Source organism: Camelus ferus, chromosome 3 (genome assembly GCF_009834535.1).
Source record: "Camelus ferus isolate YT-003-E chromosome 3, BCGSAC_Cfer_1.0, whole genome shotgun sequence".
Taxonomy (NCBI): domain Eukaryota; kingdom Metazoa; phylum Chordata; class Mammalia; order Artiodactyla; family Camelidae; genus Camelus; species Camelus ferus.
In genome coordinates, this window is record NC_045698.1 from 76,152,588 (window position 1) to 76,174,377 (window position 21,790).

Consider the following 21,790-nt stretch of genomic DNA (forward strand, 5'->3'; position numbering starts at 1 on the left):
ACTGCTGGGCCAGATTAGGCAGTTTTAAAGAGATACTTCAGTTGGCTTCCAAAATGGCTATCAATTTAAAGATTCTCCTCAGCAGTGAATGAGTACTTGCTTCCCATATTCTTGAGGACATTTGATTTTTAGATTAAAAATTTTAATTAACCTAATGGGTAAAAAATTATCATTTTCATTGTTTATATTAAAAAGATCTGACACTAGTGAGGATGGGTATCTTTTCATATATTTATTTTAGACTGTTCTTGTATTTCTTGTGTGAATTGCCCTTTGCCAATACTGCTTATTTTTCTGTTGTATGATTTGTCTTTTGGATTTGTTAAAGAGTTTTTCATATAGTTTAGATAGATATTAATATTGTATATCTGCTACAATGTTTTCTCCCAGTTGATCACTTGTGTTTACTTTTGCTGTCTCTTTTAAATAGATATTTTATACTTATGTATAGTCAAATTGATAAGTATTTTATGACTTATTTCAAAATATAGAGCATATTTTGTAATTTTTTCTAAGCTAATTACCATATATGTCTCCAGACTCCATCTGGAATTGATTTTTGTGAAGAGTGTAATAAGGTACAGAGCTACTTTTATTCAAAAGTCCAAAAACCATTTATTGAAGTCCATTCTTACTCATTTGGAATGCTATTTTATCATGTGCTAAATTCTTTAATTGAGATATTTTATATTCCTAATAATATATCACTTAGAGCATAGTTTTCTGCTGTTTTCAGAGATGGTGGGGGAAAAACATTCCTAATGTTTTCAAAAACTTGTCTGTTGGTGAACAGACATTCTTTTTGAAGTTTTGATTTTAGTTGCACTAAATTTATCATATGGATTTGAAGAGAATTACAGTTGACCTTTAAACAAGCAAGGAGTTAGGGGTGCTAACCTACCACACAATTGAAATCTGTGTAGAATTTATAGTTGGCTCTCCATATCCGTCATTCCTCCATATCCTTGGTTCTGCATCTGTGAATTCAACTAACTGCAGATTGTGTAGTATTTCTCTTCAGGAACAATCTATGTCTTCATTAAACCAGATGTAGGCTTCTCTTGGTTTCATAGAATTTTATATGATCATATATTTTTCAACAGATTTATTTCTGGGGATTTTATTTTCATTGTTATAATGAAATACATCTTTTTTTCTAATATATTTTATAATTGGTTATTGTCATGGTAAAAGCAATTTGATTTTTATATGCTGATCTATTATGATACTGCAGAACTCTTAAAACTTTGTTAATATAGTCTTAGAAAATCCAAGAGAATCCCATCTTCTGCAATTGATGAGCCTTTATTTTCTATCCAATATTCATATTTCATTTATTTGTTTTTAGTTAGGATTGCTTTAGCAATATGGCAAAGAATGTTGGGTACTAGCAGTGCTTAGCAGAAATTTGTGTTGTTACTGACTTTAGTAGAAACGCTTTTAATGTTCTACCATTAAGGATAATCTGAATTTCTGGTAGATATCCTTGGTTAAGTTCTATTTTATTACCAATTTGCTACGTGAAAAATTTAAACTAGAGGTAGGTATAGAATTTTATCAAGTGATTTTTTCCAGCATATATTAGAAAATCAGTATCTTTGATGTAATTTAGTGAATTTTATTCAAAGATTTGTAACACAGAATCATATTTTCATTTCTGGAATACCAGCTTTTTATAAGGGAGATGAAATTGGTACGTTTGCCTGTTTCATGGAATTTCATCTACCCCTGATATATTTTTAAACTTGTCTAAAGGGGAAAAAAATGTCTTCCATAAGGTCTTTATTACATGGTGATTTTTACCTACTTAATTTTTTCTATAGTTACTGAACTAATTGGATATTCTTTCTCTTCTCAAGTCATTGTTGCTAAATTGTATTTTCCTTACAAATTATGGCTTTAATCTAGATTTTGAAATTTATTAGTGTAAGTTATATAGGATCATGCCTTTTTATTAATTGCTAGGTTGCAAGTGACTGAAACCTAATTCAAATATGTGAGTCTGCAAAGTCCAGGGATAAAAATTGGCTTTACCTACTGCTGGATCTATGAGTTCCACAGGAATTAGTCATTTTCTCCATCTCTCCTTTTTGCTCTCCTAATTAATGGTTAACTGTTCAGTCAAGATCTCTCCTCATTCCCTGATTTATCAGGTATTTATTGAGGACTTAGTATGTGTCAGGATTTTATTTGTGATGGGAACATAAGTGATTAAAACTTGTAATACAGATGCCAGTGGCTCTGAATTTATATATTTTCCCCTTAAACTAATTAGAAAGTGATTATCTTTAAACAAATCTTGAAATAGAATCTCAGTGAGCCTACTTAAACTTTGAATCATAAAGGGTAATTGTATGGTAACATATTTAGGCATAGGGAGAGGCCTGTGACAGTTCAGTTTTCCATGACTGTGGATGCCATTTGAAGAGTTCTGAACTTTCCACCTGCTTCCTGAGGGGAACGAGGGAGAGAGCTGAGAGTATAGTGTCCACAGGCTGGTTATAGAGACACTGTGACAAAGTGAGCCAGGACCCCATAGCCATGTGTGGCAGCACCATCCTCACCCAGGGCCCAGTCGGAAGGCTAGCTGAGACTTAGAGCACAGGCTAAATGCATGGTGGTGGGTGGAGGGAGGAGGTGGGGAGGATCCGCCAACACAGAAGGCTTTTCCTTTACCCACATGCCATCCACGGAGAGGTGAACTACTGAGAAGAAAAATAGCCGTAGTAGGAAATCTGAACATAAAATTTCACTAAACATTTATTTACAGGAACCTAAACTAATATAAAAGGGACTGAGGTACTTTTGGTAAATTTGTTTCCCCGGACTCCTCTGGAATCCAGTGGTATGAGGGTTTAGGATGAAATTGAGTCCGTTATATAAAGAATTCTGTGGGGATTTTTTTTTTCCGTGTCTGTACTGTAGTCTGAATTTCCAATTCCAATTATGCTAGTTTCCAATTCCAGCTGGATTCTAAATGTCTCTAAAGAAGTACATAAAATATTCAGTATTAGGTTTCATCTCCATTTTTCAAAAAAGTGGCTTATCTACATCACAGACACGCAGATAACAATGAGTTAATGTTCATGGAAAAACAAGAATGGCATAAATCTTAGACAAATAATTTTTAGCAATGTCTTTTACAGCCAGGAATGCATATTCAAATCAAAATTTTTTTTTTCCGTTTTAATTTTTCCCACTATATCTGACTAATCAATCTTTACAACGTATTCATTTTGTCTCTTTTTCTCTATCTGAACTTTTCAAGTCTGGCTTCAGTCCCATAACTCTGGCCTTGTTTCCTCACTGCTGGCCACACTCTGCTCTCTAAAGATTATGCAAGCGCAGTGGCCGAATTAGTGGCGGGTGCGTGGATTTTTCCAGCCTGGGTTCACCTGACCATGTGGATTGAGTCTCTAAGAAGTATAAAATACCAAAAGGTGATCGCGTCCCCATCCAGCACAGTGTTTCGCTCCTTCCTTTCATTATTGACTTACTCATTCTATCTCATCAGATCCTACTTCCCGAGCACCTACGCAGTCTCAGGCGCTGTTTCACGCTCTTCAGAAAACAAAACATACAAGGACTCGTCCTTGTTTGGTTTTAACTCATTCTTTCGTATTCTTTTGGTTGGCCATTTAACTTTACTCTCTTTCAGTGCAATGATCTGACCCTTCACACTTAGCTAAACGAGCGCCTGGAGCTTGCTTCCGAGTGCGGAGCGCGCATGCGTGCGTGCGCGCGCGCGTGTGTGCGCGTGCGGACAGACGGTCTCTGGGAGCTTCCAATCGTGCGCGACACCTGCGTGAGAGAGTACGAGGTTGGGGGACGCGTGCTGCTGCTATTTTTTTTAACAAAGGATTTGATTACAACTTAGAAAACCAATGCTTATGAAGAGATAAAATGGGGGTGGGGAGCTACTCTTTTTTTCTCAGAAGACACCACCTCTTTGTTCTTGTAGGAAACGGGTTAGTACGAGATGGCCAAATGTGGAGAGGCGTGGACGAGGAATCCGCCGGGCCCTGCCTGTTAGGCCTGGTGGATGTGAGGGCCACTCCCCCGGGGGCTGGGTACTAGTGTTAGCTCTGGGCGCCTTGGACACGGGCTGGCCCGAAGGGAAGGTGGAGTCAGGAGGCGGGGTGAGTTGTCCGCGTCTTGCTGCTGAGGTGGCAAGGACATGAGGTGAAGAGCTCAGCACGAGCGCAACCGTGACGGGTGAGGAAATAGATGTCTGTGGAGACCGTGTGCTTCCCTCAGTCCATCCCGTTTCCTTTCCTCAGTGGTTCATTCGGCATCCTGTGCGGGGTGCGACAAGGTGTGGAAATACTGACACAAATGAGGATAAAGTGCCTGACCCCCAACTCCAGGAGTTGAGCCACACAGGAGGAGAGCATCTGCCTCTGTGGAGAAGAGAACAACTGTCAGGAGCTCAAAAGAAAGGTGGGTGACGGGGTGCGCGTGTGGAGGCGTGGAGTAGAGAGAGAGAATTCAGACCAAGGGGAAGTGAAAAAGTCAGTGGAAAGACAGCGGTGGCTAAATCCATGCTAGTTGTCTCCAGGGAGTGTGGAGGCCAGCTCTTCTTTAACTGGATATAATGGAAATTTTAACTTTTCTGCAGTGTTTTATGTATTTGTATCTGAAATTAGACAAAATAGGATACAGTGTTAACTGTTAATTCTCTGTATTGCTATATGTACATTTCAGTACTCTTTATGTTTAGTTTTTTTTTTAATCTATTTTCCCTTTTTTCACTCTTTTCATCTAGTTTTTTTTCCTTTTTGGGGGTCAGTAATTAGGTTTATTTATTTATTTAATGGAGGTACTAGGGATTGAACCCAACACCTCATGTATGCTAAGCATGTGCTCTACCACTGAGCTATACCCACCCCCCTCATCTAGTTTTTCAAATAAAATTTATTTATATATATCTTCCTATCCATCCATACGCACATACATCCTATTATGTACATATATCCTATGTGGCTGGCCAGAATTTCGCTTCCTCCTAGAAGGCAACCCCTGGAGTTACAACTGTGGTTGCTGCTGGAATCACTGGACCTTCCCGCAAACCTCCAAACTTGACCTGCCCACACTCGCTTGGGGATGCAAGTCCCTAGCATTGGCTTTTTGACAGGTGCTGATAATCTCCAGGTCCTGTCTTCTCTTCACACTTGGCTGACATGAGCTGGGATGTAGGAAAGCCATGTAAGTGGCCATGACTCACCTGGCACTGGGCTGAGCCTGGAGCTCAGGAAGTGGTGGGAAGGGCAACTGGCAAAACAGATCCTCACCTAAATGGTGTGGTGCGTGCCTGAAGTTTCTCAGAAAGCTTGAGGAATATTGGGGTGGAGAGTTTTACTCACCTTCAGTGATAAGCAGATATAACCCACTTGATTCTTCATGAACTAAGTGGCAAAGAGAGATAGTATCACATTAGCTTATCTCTTTACCCTTTACCACAGAGGGAAATTACCATTCTCCTTCCTGCTGGGAAATGACAATCACTCAACAAATATACCACACCTTGTGTCACTTGAAACCAATTTTATCTTTGAAAAAAATATGAATCCTTAAAAAAATTTGTTCTTTTTTTAAATAGGCCTTTTTTCTTATAGTTCTTATGTAGCAAAATCCTTGAACAAATAGCATTTCCTGGAGACATTTAGGGTCATATGGGAAAGTGTCTCTCACTATTTTCCCTCCTGTTTAAAGTACTCAGCCCGGTTGGTTTTCTTCTCTTTTGTCACCATGGTAGTCATGTTTCCATGGCTCTGCCTCTGTTTGTGCTATCACCTTCAGCTGACAAATTTGGTATAAAGTCCATTTCAATGTTGTGCACACAACAGGTGTTCAGTAAATACTCAATTCCATGGTTTTCATAGAGTCATACAGTGTTCTCTGGGGGTTCCTGAAATTCTTTCAGAAAGTCAGCAAAATGTGAAAAAACATTTTCATAATAAGACTCAGAAGTTATTTGACTCTTTGATCTCACTATGTCAAATATTGGAAATATTAATAAATATAACTATATAACCAAAGCTTGGTGGAGTCCTGAGACCAAAAATGCTGAGAATTACTGCCCTAATTGATTGGTTAAAGAAATACATAACCTTCAAGAGGTGCTGGCATATACTATGCAATACCAGTGCTCATATCTGAAAATGCCTAAAACCTAATGTTCCAAGAGTATGAATCAGTACTCTTACATCCTCCCAGAGAGCCAGTGGGGTCAGGGCAGCTCTCAGGTTTTGAGACCCCATTCAACATCAGATTTAGTTGGAATCAGTGGTCTGTTGAGTTTGGTGAGGACTAAATGGCAAACTTTAGGCCAAGACAATTAAGTGATAAATAAAAAGTGCTTATTAAATTGTTAAGATAATGAAATGTATCAATCTAGGTGTTTAGAATCAGTTTCAGCTATTTTGAGCAAGAAAAAATTATTAAAGACCATTAGGAATCTTTCCAAATCTTTTGTGGCCTGTGTGGCTAAGAGTGATGTCCAGGTCACCCCAAGTCCCTTGCATGGCCAGCCTTGGGCGTTGGATATCTCTGATACCTCTGAAGGCTGGGGATCTTGGCCAACACTCTCCTTGGAACAGCTTGTGCACAGTACCTCCTCCACTGCAATGACTTACAATTCATATTGTCATGTGGGTGCATCCATTTGGAACAGTCTAAGGCTCATGGCTGTACCCAAGTCACAAGGGAAGCCAACAGAGTGAGGTTCTAGATTCTTTGTTGAGGATGCAGAGACTTTAAGTGGGAAATTCTCCAAACCTAGGAAGAGTGTTCAGAAGGTATTTGGAGTGAAAAAGCAGGAGATATATATATCCCTGTAGTTCTTTCCTTGGCTGTTCAGCACACACCATTCTTCCATACTTAAGGTTCCCAGCAACAATAACAACAGCAACAGTAATAAAATACTATCTTTCATACAGATAAAAACACACTCTTTCCCTTAAATGGAGAAACAGTTCTCTATCAGTTAAAAATAATTTGAGGATTAAGTAACAAAGTCCCAACTAACCATGATTAGAACAAATGGGGACTTATTTTTCCCATACGTCAAGAAATCTAGAGGTAGGCATTTATTCACATTGGTTAAATTATTTAATGGTGCTGTAAAGGATATAGGGTTTTTTCCCTCTGGTTTTTATTTTGTATGATGGGAGCAAGGTTCCTCATGTCTGTCATTTTGTGGTCTCAAGATGGCTGCCAGCAACTGTAGACATCAGACTTTGTAAAACCTTTCCAAGAAGGAAAGAAGGAAGAGAAGCAAAATTATTTATCCTTCTGAGGCTTTGTTCTTTTAATAGGAAAGACCACTAATCACCACCTAAACAGATTCTCCTTAAGTGTCACTGGACAGAACTGGCTCACAGAACTACCACTTGGCCAGTCACTGATCAAGAGAAATGACTAACTTAGATCAAACATAATTTATACCCCAGGGCTGAGAAAGAGAGCAAAGGACACTATCTAAACATGAAATTAGGATGCTGTTAGGAAGGAAGAAATGGCAGACATTGCTGTAACATTGGCAGTGGACACTGTCTTTGGTTCATAATACCAAAGACAAAAACTATATCATCCGTGGTTTACTGGAAATTGTTTTTATTGAATTACGGGTTAAATATGATTTAAATGAAAGAAATTTGGTGTATATATAACAGTAGTCAAATATTTTAGTATGAAGTGAAAGTGAATGGATATTAAGGAATGAAACTCCTCCACATAGTTCAGTATTCTGCCTTGTGAGACTGGCTCTTTCTTTCTGAGTAGCTATGAGTGATGAACACAACACTTCTCAGATTGACAGCAGTATGGCTCTTAGAAAATAATCCAGAAGGTAAGATTTAAAGCCAAAAGTGACATTTGTAACAAGGTCTGACCCTGTTCTCCTGTATAAATTTGCTTTTTAATAGCTGACTAAATTCCAGGCTTCCTTCAACTAAAGGGCTGGTATCAGATGGTCTTGTTGCTCTCAGGTGACCCACTATCCTCGGGTCCTCACGTTGCAGTGTCAGTATAAACATAGTATCTGCTCACAGAGTTGTTTTTTTGAGGTTTATTGAAGTATAATTGATATAAAAAGTTACATACATATAATGTATACGTCTCGATGAGTTGGGGCACATGCATAAACCCATGATAGCATAGCCACACCTTGGCTGGGTCAGAGTGCCCTCTGCTGATTCTTGGAGGCCTGTGCTTATTCAGCATGAAGAACTTAAAGCAGTCTCACTCAGGTCTAGTCCAGTATGTGTGGGCAAAGTGCTGATGAGTCAGTTTTCTCAGCACCTCATCTGTCGGTAGCAACACCTTGTGAAAATTAAGGATTGAAAGGATATTTCAATCAGGGGATGGCAAGCAGCCGATTCCCTATCGGTCACTCATCTAAACATGTAAAATTGTTAATGTTAGAAGATGCTAGGGAAGGTTTCAGAACATTTTCCATGGATTTATATTGAATTAAAAGCCATCTCAATATCATCTCCATGAAAATATGCTATATTCAGAAAAAAAGAATGTTTACTTTTAAAATAAAAGACATAATAAAATTTGCTTTCCATTAAGGAAGTGACAGAAAGGGAAATGACATATTTTAAGGAGAGAAAACACGTCACATCACTTTCTAGGAACAACTAATGCTCCATTTTTAAGTGAATTCTGAAAAAACAAATGTGAATAACATAGAATATAGAGTATTCTGTGTTTTTCTCATCAAACTTATTATAGAGACTTAAAAATATATCTCTTTCTTCTCCTAACTTCGAAATAGTTACCGCTAAACTGCCTCTTTAAAAACCCATATTGTTTGGCACTTTTTCATGACAACCAGAAAGTTGTTGGCTATGGAAAATGGAATTGCCAATTGTAGTTAGGGATCCACTCTTAGAATCTCTGGCTGGGCCTGAGAATTAAATTGACATAAAAGCAGTTAATAGTAGAAAAGCATACAGATTTATTACATGCAAGTTTTATGTGACAGGGGAATCCTCATAAGGGAATGAAAACCCACAGAAGTGGCAAATGACCTAAATGCTCTTATAGTAAGTTGAACAAAGAGAGGTGATTATGGGAAAGTAACTAAATATAAGGGGAGCCTTAAAGAAGTATTTTAACAAGATCTGCTTGCACAGAATTCTGTCTTGACTTCCAGTCTCTGGTGATAATAATGTTTCTTTCTCCCAAGATAAGAAGGCCAGTCTTTACATGGTAGTTTTATCTCTTGTTTTCAAGAATAAAAGCAGAGGTTAAAGCACTTTTCTTGCACCTGCTGTTTTTCAAGAGCTTTAGCTCAAAATAATCCTTATGCCCAAATGGCATATTCTGCTAACCTTCAGTCACCTAAACTGTCTCCACTTTGAACTTAGAGTTTGGCACAAAACATGACATTAGAAGACTTTGTAATCAGAAGCACCTGGCTCTAAGCAGAGCTCTGCCACTTGCTAGCTCAAGGACCTTAATTTCTTTGTCTCTCAATTTCCTCATCTGTAAAGAGAGTAAAAAGAATTCTGCCTCATAAGGTTATATTGAGAGTTGATTTCCTATACTATTCTGGCCTGTGAGAGGCTTAACCCTCCTGGACTGGGGAGCAGTGTGAGAAATAGCTTAGTACATGGTCCTCATTCCTGGCTGTGTCATGTTGGCACGCCTGAGTGAGCCTCTGCCTTTTTCCAGAGAGAGAGAGACAGCAGGTCTGCAATGCCCCACAAGTTCTCAAACATGGAAGACTGGTTCTATAAATTTTCTCACAATTGTTAATCTGTCTTTCTTTGTTCCCTCTGATTTCACCCGGGTGCCTACCTAATGCCTCCTTTGAGGTGGTCTAGTCCACCAGAGGTCCCAGTTAGCCTTGTACACCTGCATCTTAGTACACCAAGTCTTTATATTGCATAGGATGGTCAGGTATCTTAGTCTTTGTTGAACCTACACTGTGTTTCCTTGAAGTTATCCTTACTTATTGTTGATATTCTGTTCATTAAAGGACAACCATATTACACATTTGTCACATGCAAAGAACCAGAGATTTTCCTTCTGTTATGTCTTGTGGACACCAGTTGTCAAAACTAGTTGATCTGTCTGTTTATATCAGTCTTTGACCTTTTTTTTCTGTTTTGTGCAGGACTTTATCCTCAGATTGTCAACTTATTTCTAAAAATACTGTTTAATTTCAACACATGTTTTTAAGCTAATTTAGATCACTTTTCTTCCCAACATTGAGAATTATGTATCAAAAACATATAGTATGGGGATCTGATGCAAAGGTAGACACTTAATATCTGAAAGGTTTTGATGGAAACAGACTTTAGAAAATACTATTCATCATTAGATGCTTCCTTACTTGTGTTTATGCTAGAGGAACAACACTAACAAGCAGTTCAGTTAAGGTTCATTCAGAAACTACCCACTTGTAGATCAGAGAAATAAGGGGGAAAGTTTGGAATTATTAAAATTTAGAAGCTTGGAAAAGGGGCCTTGTGGAGCAGGTTAGTGGATCTCTGAGGCACGTATCCTGTCCAAATGCTGCTGGTGTCTATGGATCTGGAATTCAGAGCTCTGAGGACAGTGGTGCAGCCTGGCTGGTATTTGTGCCTCAAAAACTTGGAGGAGGTGCCACACGGAGATACACCAGATCTCTAAGGAGGATGCATTGGCCAACTAATGCTGGTGTGTCTGAGTGAACGTTGTGAAGCTATGAGGCCCTAGTAGTCTGGAAAATCTGCAAACTGGAATCAGCCATTGCTTCTGGAATAAATTGCTGCTTCTGGGTCAAATAAATGTTGCTGGGAGGCTGGCGACTGGGGCAGATAAGCAAATAAGAAAGAGAATGTCTCCTCTTCACACTCTATCCTTGCAGTCTTGTAGTCTTCTTTCAGCAGCCTCTTGTTAGTGGAGCCTGACAGGACTCTGGAGAGAATCCCAGTCTTCCCTGTCCCCAGGGAAATAGAAGTCACATAATTCCCTGTGGTGATTAGGAGAAATCAGCCAGGTAGTACAGCATCTCCTTTCTCTCCTTTTGTCTGTAAGTTTGGTGGCACAAGGGGCCTAGAAGGTAGATGGAGCCTCAGCTTCCATTTCAATTTGATTTTTTCCCTGGTAGAAGCATTCCTCCCTAGGATTCAAGACTTCCAAACCAGAACTGCTCAGAGTTGAGGGGAAGGGAAGCAAGCACTCTGAGAGAGGTTATGAAATGTAATAGGTCGCTCACTCCCACTTCCACCACTTAATTCTCAGATTCAGACATTTTTAATTATGGGAGAAACAGCACCATATATTGGTTGTTGAATCAAAACATATACTGCCTTCTGCAAGATAATGTCCATCCTTTCAGGACATTGTCTCTCAACTAGCATCATAACTGAGTCTTAAGTAAACTCTCCCACCACCTCTATCAGGTCATTCTTCTGTAGTTTCAGGGTCATGGGAAGACCAGTGAAGTCCATAAGCATGAGCCCATTGGTGTACTTCTTTTGTCATGACATGACTTTCTTGATCTGAAGTCATGTTGTGGGAATATCATTGTGGTGAACAAGGCACTCCATAAGTTCAAACATGGTAGTCCTGACAGAAGTATTAAAGACAAGCAACACAATTGCATATCTGGAATATGAGTCTATTCTAGTGAGGGAAAATTGCTGCCCTCTCCACAATGGAAGAGGTCCAATATATCTAACCTGCCACTGGGTGACTGGCTGGGTTCCCTCAGGAAGTACTGGCATATCAGGGGCTCAGCATCAGTCTCTGCTGTGCACAAGCAAAGCCCAGCAGTAGCAGTAGCCTGATCAGCCTATGCATTGTTTTAAGCCTATGCATTGCCTTCAACCCTGCTGCCATGGCCATTTTGTACACGGGCACTTTAAACAAGCATTAGGGTGGCTAGGGAAAGAGGCCAGCTGACATCTACAGAATGTGTCTTCTTGTCCACTTCATTATTGAAAGCTTCCTCTGCCGTGGATACCCTTCAGTGATATTCACATAGTGCAAAGATACCTATTAATTTTGTCATCAACTGGAGAACCCTTTGGCTGATCCGGTGCCAGGATAGCTGTGAAAAGTTCACACGTGATTGCCCTGTAGATCTGTTTCAGAAGTAGATCAGAAAAACAGCATGGGTAATAGAGAGTAGAGCTCAATAATTACTGGCTTTAATCCCCTTCAGAGCCCAGCACACTCAGGAGTACAGAATTATTTGGAAACTGACTTCCTTCTCTCCAGAGGAGAGAAAAGTATAGCCAGCCAGAATTGATTGTTTGTTTAGCTACAAGCTTTTCAGCTTTCAAGAAGGCAATTGAAACTTCAGGGTCCTTGAATTATGGAAAGGGCTGGCAAGGCTGCTGGCCATGTCTGTGACAGCCCTTTATTTTCTTATCTCAGTTTTCTTCTTGGAGTTTAATTTACATATATTTAATTACACTGATATTAAGTATTCTGTTCAATAAATTTTAGCAATTATACAGACTCATGAAACTATTAAAGAAAACAAGTTATAGAACATTCCCATCATCCCAGAATATTTCCTCTTGTCCTTTTCCAGTCAGTTCCCTTCTCCTCTACACACACTCCTCAGAGGCAACTACTGTTTTGGTTTCTATAACCAAAGATTAGTGAGGCCTGTTCTTAGATTTAGTGTAGATAGAATCATACCATGTGTACTTTTTTGTGTTTGGCTTCTTTCACTCTACATAATGTCTTGAAACTTACCCATATTTTTGTGTGTATCAGTAGTTTTTCCTTTTTATTGCTACACAGTAGTCCTTCATATACTAACTTCATATACTAACCGTTTTTTAAATTTATAGACTTTATGGTTGTATCTAGTTTGGGGTTGTTTAAATTTCCTTTTTAAAAGGATTCAGAGTAACTGAAGTAGATTTCATGCAGATTGTGAAAAGAGAGCATATATTTTGCAAAGGTGAGATTTCTCTAACAAAAGTTTATTCTTTTTCTGAAGAGAAAATAAGATTGAATTTGTTTTGGAGCAGAGAGGATTTCAAATGGACTTCTAGAAATTTTCAACTATAAGATTTAAGGGACATGGAGGTTTTTTTGCAAGGGAACATGTGCAATCTCCTTCATTGAAGGACCTTAATGATACTCATTCCTTTCCCTATTCCTCTATCTTTAGAGAGTGTTACTGTCTGTAGTCTTCCACACTGTAAATGTGGCTTCAAATGGACTTCTAGAAATTTTCAACTATAAGATTTAAGGGACATGGAGGTTTTTTTGCAAGGGAACATGTGCAATCTCCTTCATTGAAGGACCTTAATGATACTCATTCCTTTCCCTATTCCTCTATCTTTAGAGAGTGTTACTGTCTGTAGTCTTCCACACTGTAAATGTGGCCTGCCTCTGAAGACATCAGAATGGGACAATTTGGATGAAATTCAGAGGCAGAAGGAAGGATTAGTATCCTCCAGATGTTATTTTTAGTCTTAAGCTGATGTAGCTACCATTCTTTCAAGAAACTACCTCAGTAGCTGCCATGGTGCAGACACGTGCTATACTATCTGACTAGACTCTCCACTTTGCTTGTAGGAAAAAATTTAGCTTCCTCTAATATGCTGAAATCACATCCTGTGCATCATTCATTCATTCATTCATTTAATACATTCCTGTGGACCAACTCTGAGCTTTGCTAGAAGTTTTTTTTTTTTAACATTTTTTATTGATTTATAATCATTTTACAATGTTGTGTCAAATTCCAGTGTTCAGCACAATTTTTCAGTTATTCATGGACATATACACACTCATTGTCACATTTTTTTCTCTGTGAGTTATCATAACATTTTGTGTATATTTCCCTGTGCTATACAGTGTAGTCTATTCTACAATTTTGAAATCCCAGTCTATCCCTTCCCACCCTCCACCCCCCTGGTAACCACAAGTCTGTATTCTCTGTCTGTGAGTCTATTTCTGTCCTTTATTTACGCTTTGTTTTTGTTTGTTTGTTTGTTTTTGTTTTTTAGATTTTACATATGAGCGATCTCATATGGTATTTTTCTTTCTCTTTCTGGCTTACTTCACTTAGAATGACATTCTCCAGGAGCATCCATGTTGCTGCAAGTGGCATTATGTTGTCGGTTTTTATGGCTGAGTAGTATTCCATTGTATAAATATACCACATCTTCTTTATCCAGTCACCTGTTGATGGACATTTAGGCTGTTTCCATGTTTTGGCTATTGTAAATAGTGCTGCTATGAACATTGGGGTGCAGGTGTCATCCTGAAGTAGATTTCCTCCTGGATACAAGCCCAGGAGTGGGATTCCTGGGTCATATGGTAAGTCTATTCCTAGTCTTTTGAGGAATCTCCACACTGTTTTCCATAGTGGCTGCACCAGACTGCATTCCCACCAGCAGTGTAGGAGGGTTCCCCTTTCTCCACAGCCTCTCCAGCATTTGTCATTTGTGGATTTTTGAATGACGGCCATTCTGACTGGTGTGAGGTGATACCTCATTGTAGTTTTGATTTGCATCTCTCTGATGATTAGTGATATTGAGCATTTTTTCATGTGCTTTTTGATCATTTGTATGTCTTCCTTGGAGAATTGCTTGTTTAGGTCTTCTGCCCATTTTTGGATTGGGTTGTTTATTTTTTTCTTATTGAGTCGTATGAGCTGCTTATATATTCTGGAGATCAAGCCTTTGTCGGTTTCACTTGCAAAAATTTTCTCCCATTCCGTAGGTTTTCTTCTTGTTTTACTTCTGGTTTCCTTTGCTGTGCAGAAGCTTGTAAGTTTCATTAGGTCCCATTTGTTTATTCTTGCTTTTATTTCTTCTAGGAGAAAATTTTTTAAATCTATGTCAGATAATGTTTTGCGTATGTTTTCCTCTAGGAGGTTTATTGTATCTTGTCTTATGTTTAAGTCTTTAATCCATTTTGAGTTGATTTTTGCATATGGTGTAAGGGAGTGTTCTAGCTTCATTGTTTTACATGCTGCTGTCCAGTTTTCCCAGCACCACTTGCTGAAGAGACTGTCTTTATTCCAATGTATATTCTTGCCTCCTTTGTCAAAGATGAGTTGACCAAAAGTTTGTGGGTTCATTTCTGGGCTCTCTGTTCTGTTCCATTGGTCTATATGTCTGTTTTGGTACCAATACCATGCTGTCTTGATGACTGTAGCTCTATAGTATTGTCTGAAGTCTGGGAGAGTTATTCCTCCAGCCTCTTTCTTTCTCTTCAGTAATGCTTTGGCAATTCTAGGTCTTTGATGGTTCCATATGAATTTTATTATGATTTTTTCTAGTTCTGTGAAATATGTCCTGGGTAATTGGATAGGGATTGCATTAAATCTGTAGATTGCCTTGGGCAGTGTGACCATTTTAACAATATTGATTCTTCCAATCCAAGAGCATGGAATATCTTTCCATTTTTTAAAGTCTTCTTTAATTTCCTTCATTAATTGTTTATAGTTTTCTGTGTATAATTCTTTCACCTCCTTGGTTAGATTTATTCCCAGATATTTTATTACTTTGGGTGCTATTTTAAAGGGGATTGTTTCTTTACTTTCTTCTTCTGTTGATTTATCGTTAGTGTAAAGAAATGCAACTGATTTTTGAACGTTAATTTTGTAACCTGCTACCTTGCTGAATTCTTCAATCAGCTCTAGTAGCTTTTGTGTGGACCTTTTAGGGTTTTCTATATATAGTAACATGTCATCAGCATATAATGACACTTTTACCACTTCTTTTCCAATTTGGATCCCTTTTATTTCTTTCTCTTGCCTGACTGCTGTGGCTAGGACTTCCAGGACTGTGTTGAATAGGAGTGGTGATAGTGGGCATCCTTGTCTTGTCCCAGATTTTAGTGGGAAGCTTTTGAGTTTTTCCCTGTTGAGTACTATGCTGGCTGTAGGTTTGTCATATATAGCTTTTATTATGTTGAGATATGTTCCCTCTATACCCACTTTGGCGAGAGTTTTTATCATAAATGGGTGTTGAATTTTATCAAATGCTTTTTCTGCATCGATTGAGATGATCATGTGGTTTTTGTCCTTTCTCTTGTTGATGTGATGTATTACACTAATTGATTTGCGTATGTTGAACCAGCCTTGTGTCCCTGGGATGAACCCCACTTGGTCATGATGTATAATCTTTTTTATGTGTTGTTGGATTCTATTTGCTAAAATTTTGGTGAGGATTTTGGCGTCTATGTTCATCAGTGATATTGGCCTATAATTCTCTTTTTTTGTAGTGTCTTTGCCTGGTTTTGGTATCAGGGTGATGGTGGCTTCATAGAATGAGTTTGGGAGTATTCCCTCCTTTTCAATCGTCTGGAAGAGTTTGAGAAGGACTGGTATGAGTTCTTCTTTGTATGTTTGGTAGAATTCCCCGGTGAAGCCGTCCGGTCCTGGACTTTTATTTGTAGGGAGGTTTTTCATTGCTATTTCTATTTCCTTTCTAGTGATCGGATTGTTCAAGTGTTCAGATTCTTCTTGATTCAGTTTTGGTGGACAGTATGTTTCCAGAAACTTGTCCATCTCCTCTAGGTTATCCAGTTTGGTTCCATATAGTTTTTCATAATAGTCTCGTATGATATTCTGTATTTCTATTTTGTTTGTTGTAATTTCTCCATTTTCCTTTCTTATTTTGCTAATTTGTGCTCTCTCTTTTTTCTTCTTTGTGAGTTTGGCCAGAGGTTTGTCAATTTTACTTACTTTTTCAAAAAAACAGCTTTTGGTTTGGTTGATTTTTTCTATGGTCTTGTTAATCTCTATTGTATTTAATTCCTCTCTGATCTTTATTATTTCCTTCCTTCTGCTGCTTTTTGGGGCTTTTTGTTCTTCTTTTTCTAATTTTTTCAGGTGGTGGGTTAAATTGTTTATTTGAGATTGTTCTTCTTTTTTGAGGAAGGCCTGTATCGCTATAAACTTCCCTCTTAGCACTGCCTTTGCCGTGTCCCATAGGTTTTGAGTGGTTGTGCTTTCATTATCATTTGTCTCAAGGTATTTTTTAATTTCAGCTTTGATTTCCTCATTGATCCATTGTTTTTTCAATAACATATTGTTTAATCTCCATGCTTTCCTTTTTTTCTCCTTTGTTTCTCTGTTGTTGATTTCCAGTTTCATGGCATTGTGGTCAGTAAAGATGCTTGAGATAATTTCTATCTTCTTAAAATTGTTGAGGTTTCTTTTGTGTCCAAGTACATGATCGATCCTGGAAAATGTTCCATGTGCACTTGAAAAGAATGTATATCCTACTTTTGGGGGGTGTAATGCTCTGAAAATGTCCACCAAATCTAGGTTTTCTATTGTAGTATTTAATTTCTCTGTTGCCTTGTTTATTTTCTGTCTGGAAGATCTGTCTAGTGATGTTAATGCAGTGTTAAAATCTCCAACTATGATTGTATTCCCATCAATATCCCCCTTTATCTCTGTTAGTAATTCTTGTATGTACTTAGGTGCTCCTATATTGGGTGCATATATATTGACGAGTGTAATATCCTCATCTTGTATCACTCCTTTAATCATTATAAAATGTCCTTCTTTATCTTTCTTTATGGCCTTTGTTTTAAAGTCTATTTTGTCTGAAATCAGTACTGCAACACCTGCTTTTCTGGCTTTTCCATTTGCATGGAATATCCTTTTCCATCCTTTCACTCTCAATCTATATGTGTCCTTCTCCCTAAAGTGGGTCTCTTGTATGCAGCATATTGAAGGTTCTTGCTTTATTATACAGTCTGCCACTCTGTGTCTTTTGACTGGAGCATTTAGTCCATTAACATTTACAGTAATTAATGATAGATGTGTGTTTATTGCCATTTTGAACTTATCTTTGCAGTTGAATTGGTATATCCTCTTTGTTCCTTTCTTCTTCCTTTTGTGGTTTGGTAATTTTCCTTTGTATTATCATGGATTTTATTTAATTTTTGTGACTCCTTTGTAAATTTTTGGCTTGTGGTTACCCTTTTTTGTAAATCTATTAACCCATTACTATAACTGTTTTTATTAAACTGATAGTAACATGATCTCAAACCCATCCTACTGTTAAAAAAAAGTTTAAAAAAGAAAGAAAAAAATATTCTATATTTCCCTGCCTCCCTCTCCCACTCTCAGTGATTTGTATGTCTTCTTTTATAATTTCATGTTTACTTTATTTGTAATTCATGAGTTATCACCTTTCCAGTTGTGTGTTTCTCATTTCTGTAGCATCCTGCTGCTTTTCTATTTAGAATAGCCCTTTCAATATTTCTTTTAGCATGGGTTTAGTGTTGCTAAACTCCTGCAGCTTTTTTTTTTTGTCTGTGAAACTCTTTATTTCTCCTTCTATCCTCAAGGATAGCCTTGCTGGATAAAGGATCCTAGGCTGCATCTTTTTTTCATTCAGGGCTTTGAATATATCTTGCCACTCCCTTCTGGCCTGTAGTGTTTGTGTAGAGAAATCAGCTGAGAGCCTTATGGGGGTTCCCTTGTAACTTACTCTTTGCTTTTCTCTTGCTGCCTTTAGAATCATTTCTTTATCCTTGACTCTGGCCATCTTGATTATGATATGTCTTGGTGTGGGTCTATTTGGGTTCTTCCTGTTTGGGACCCTCTGAGCTTCCTGTACTTGGATATCTGATTCCTTCTTTAAGTTTGGTAAGTTTTCAGTCATGATTTCTTCAAAAACCTTTTCAATCCCCTTTGATCTTTCTTCTCCTTCTGGGACCCCTATTATGCGAAGATTGGGACGCTTTATATTATCCCATAGGTCCCTTATGCTATTTTCATTATTTTTTATTTGCTTCTCTTGTAGTTCTTCTGAATGGGTGCTTTCTATTGCCCTGTCTTCTAGATCACTAATTCGTTCCTCTGCATTATCTAGTCGGCTTTGCACAGCTGTTAGATCATTCCTCATCTCTGTCAATGAGTTTACCCATTCTACTTGGCTCTTCTTTATAGCTTCAATTTCATTTTTGACATATTTTATATCTCTAAACACTATCTCTTTTAATTCCTTCAGCAATTCGATCACTCCTTTTTTGAAATCTTGATCTAGTAGGCTATCAATGTCTATTTCGTTGATCTTTCTTTCAGGGGATTTCTCTTGTTCTTTTATTTGGGAAAGGTTTTTCTGCTTCTTCATCTTGCTCATACCTCTTTGGCACTGTGGTTTATGGAGTATCAGTTGTTTATTTTGGTCCTTAAGGATTTTATCTATCTGATGCCTGTTTAGGAATAGAACTTAGGAAAAAAAGAAAAAAAAAATAAGAGAGAGAGAGAAAGAATTTTAAAAGAAGGGAGAAAGAGGGTTTGAAAACAGTGTATAATGAATAATAGAAGAGTGAGTTGAAGCAGAGTATTAATCGGGTTAAGACGTCCTTTTGAAACCTTTACAAAAAAAGGGGGGGGGAGATGAATAGATGTATTTGAAACCTGTGTCTAATCAATAGCAGGACATCAAAACCCAAGAGAAATAGAAATGAATTAAGAAGTAAAGATTAAGAGAGTAATAGAAAATAGAACAGGTAAAAACAGATTTAAAAAAAAGGGGGGGGGGTGTTTGTCGGTGTTCTCCTGGAGTCTGTGTGCTTTTAATGTGAAGTCTTTCTGTCTTCGTCCTGTTTTGGAAGCTCAGCTTGCTGTTTTCAGAGGTCCTCCGTTGGCGCCCTCTTCTGTGCTGCTCCCAGCACCTGTCGGCAAGCCGATCGCGCCTCCTCCTAACACTGGGTCAGGTGCAGCTCTCTGCTGTGGGCGGGCGGGTCGCTGCCCCTCCGGATGCCGTAGTCAGATGTTGCAGACTGGCCGGGTAGGAGGGCGGGTCGTGCCCCCTCCCAGCACCTCAGTCAGGGGCTGTGTTCCTGCCCGAAAGGCGCGGGGCCGCTCTCGCTCTACCTGCGCCGCCGCCGGTAGCTCCGCTGCTCTGTGCGGCTGCGCGCTCCGCCCGGGTCGGCGCTCCGCCCGGGTCGGCGCTCCGCGGGTGGGCTCGGGGAAGACCGAGGGACAGCCCTGTCCCTGCTCCGAGCCAAAACCCAGCTCCTTGTTTGTCTTTGTGGAGCAAGTTCTCTGAGGGACCAGGATGGAAGGATCCTATCTGCCCCGGGCTGCAGGCCAGTCTCAGTCTGGCCTTTGAGGCTGCTAAGCCCTTCGGTGCGGATGCAGGTTTCGCCCCCGCCCCCGCCTGAGTGCTCAGCGGGGAGGATATGGCGGCTGTGCCTGAGCCCCGCCTGTCTTCCCCCGAAAACTTTCCGCGGGTTTTCAGAGATGGGGGTGTGCACCCTTCCCCCGAGAGCACCTCAACCTTGCTGTTTTATGGAGGGCCCAGGTTGTTCTGCCCTGTGCAGCCACAGCCACGGCACGCAGCCCCTTGCGTTCCCTCCGTCCTCCTCCCGGCTTGTGCAGCCTGGCCCTGCCCGCGGCTGCCGGCCCGCGTCTCAGGCTGGGTGTCGGGGGGACGCTCTGTGCCCGTTTAACTTAGTTCTGTTAGTGAAGGGCTGCTCTGTACAGATCTGAGCCTCGGAGGCTCCCCCTCCGTCCCGCTGGCCTCTCAGTTGGAGAGCGGAGACCCAGCGAGCGAGCGCCAGTCCTCCTTTGCCGCTCCCTCCCCTCGGGACCCGTCCCGCGCTGCTTTGCCTTTTGTTCTTTCTTTTTTCCTTTTCTCCTACCAGATTTTTGGCGTCTTTATCTTTTGAAGAGGGGGATGTTCTGTCGGAGTTCCACAGGTGCTCTGGTTGGCTGAGTGGGTCTGTAGATGTGGGTCTTGGTGTATTTGTGGGAGAGGGTGACCTGCGAGCGTCCTTCTACTCCGCCATCTTCTCCGTCTCTGCTAGAAGTTAAAGTTGAATAATACTTACTTCTTTTGACAGTATATGAATTGATTGATATATCTTGTAAGGGCCCAATATAAATGTATTTCATATTATTGCGTGGTATATAGTTAAGATGCTACTTATGTAGGTAGCAATCATTACATTTATTATGGCAAAGACCTGGCTTGTGCTTTTCTCCAGGCTGGAGGGTCACTCCATTTCCACACGGGGATAGGATAATCAGATCTGCTGAATTGTGGCAGCAGTGATCTAACATTTACTCTTCATTCCTGGCCTCTCCCCTCCTACTTATAACTCTTCCCCAGGGAAGGATGAGTGACTTTATCTGGTTGATGGATATAGGAGGAGAAATTGTGCATGCTCAGCTCTGCTCCTTTCCCCATTCCTCTACCTTTAGAGAGTGTTATTGTCTGTAGTCTGCCACTTGGTAAATGTGGCCTGCCTCTGGAGAGTGGAGACACTGAGAGGGCTGAAGCTGTCCAGCTCTGCCAGGAACTGGGTGAGCAAATGAGTTAAATTCAAGAGTGAAGTACTGGCAGGACCATTTGACTATAGTTCTCATGCCATGGTCTCTAGTCATATTTTCCAGTAAAGAAAGTAGGTATTTTGAGTATATTATCTTTCTATTTTCTAATTTCACTTGTACCATGCTGGAGGAGCATGATTAAATATAACTTAAAATATATAAAACTCATATAAGTATATGATGAGCACATGTGAAAGTTATATTTCACTCATTAATGGTGGAACTGTTAGGAAAGTAAAGCTGGTTCAGAGAGGATACAGGAGACTGAAAAAAAATAAAAGTCTGCCAAGATCAATTCCTCAGGTATAAAACTAGTTAATGTTCTACGGAGCAGTAAATTTCAAACTTTGGGGTAACTTTTCTTCTGAAAAGAAGTTACTTGCATCTCTACTGGACAAAAAAAAATTGTAATTTACCAGTCTTCTCCAAGTAAATAAATAACTTTACAGAACTGGGACCTTAATCAAAAGTTTATATGTCCAAGTCACGTTCCCTTACATGACCTTTGTT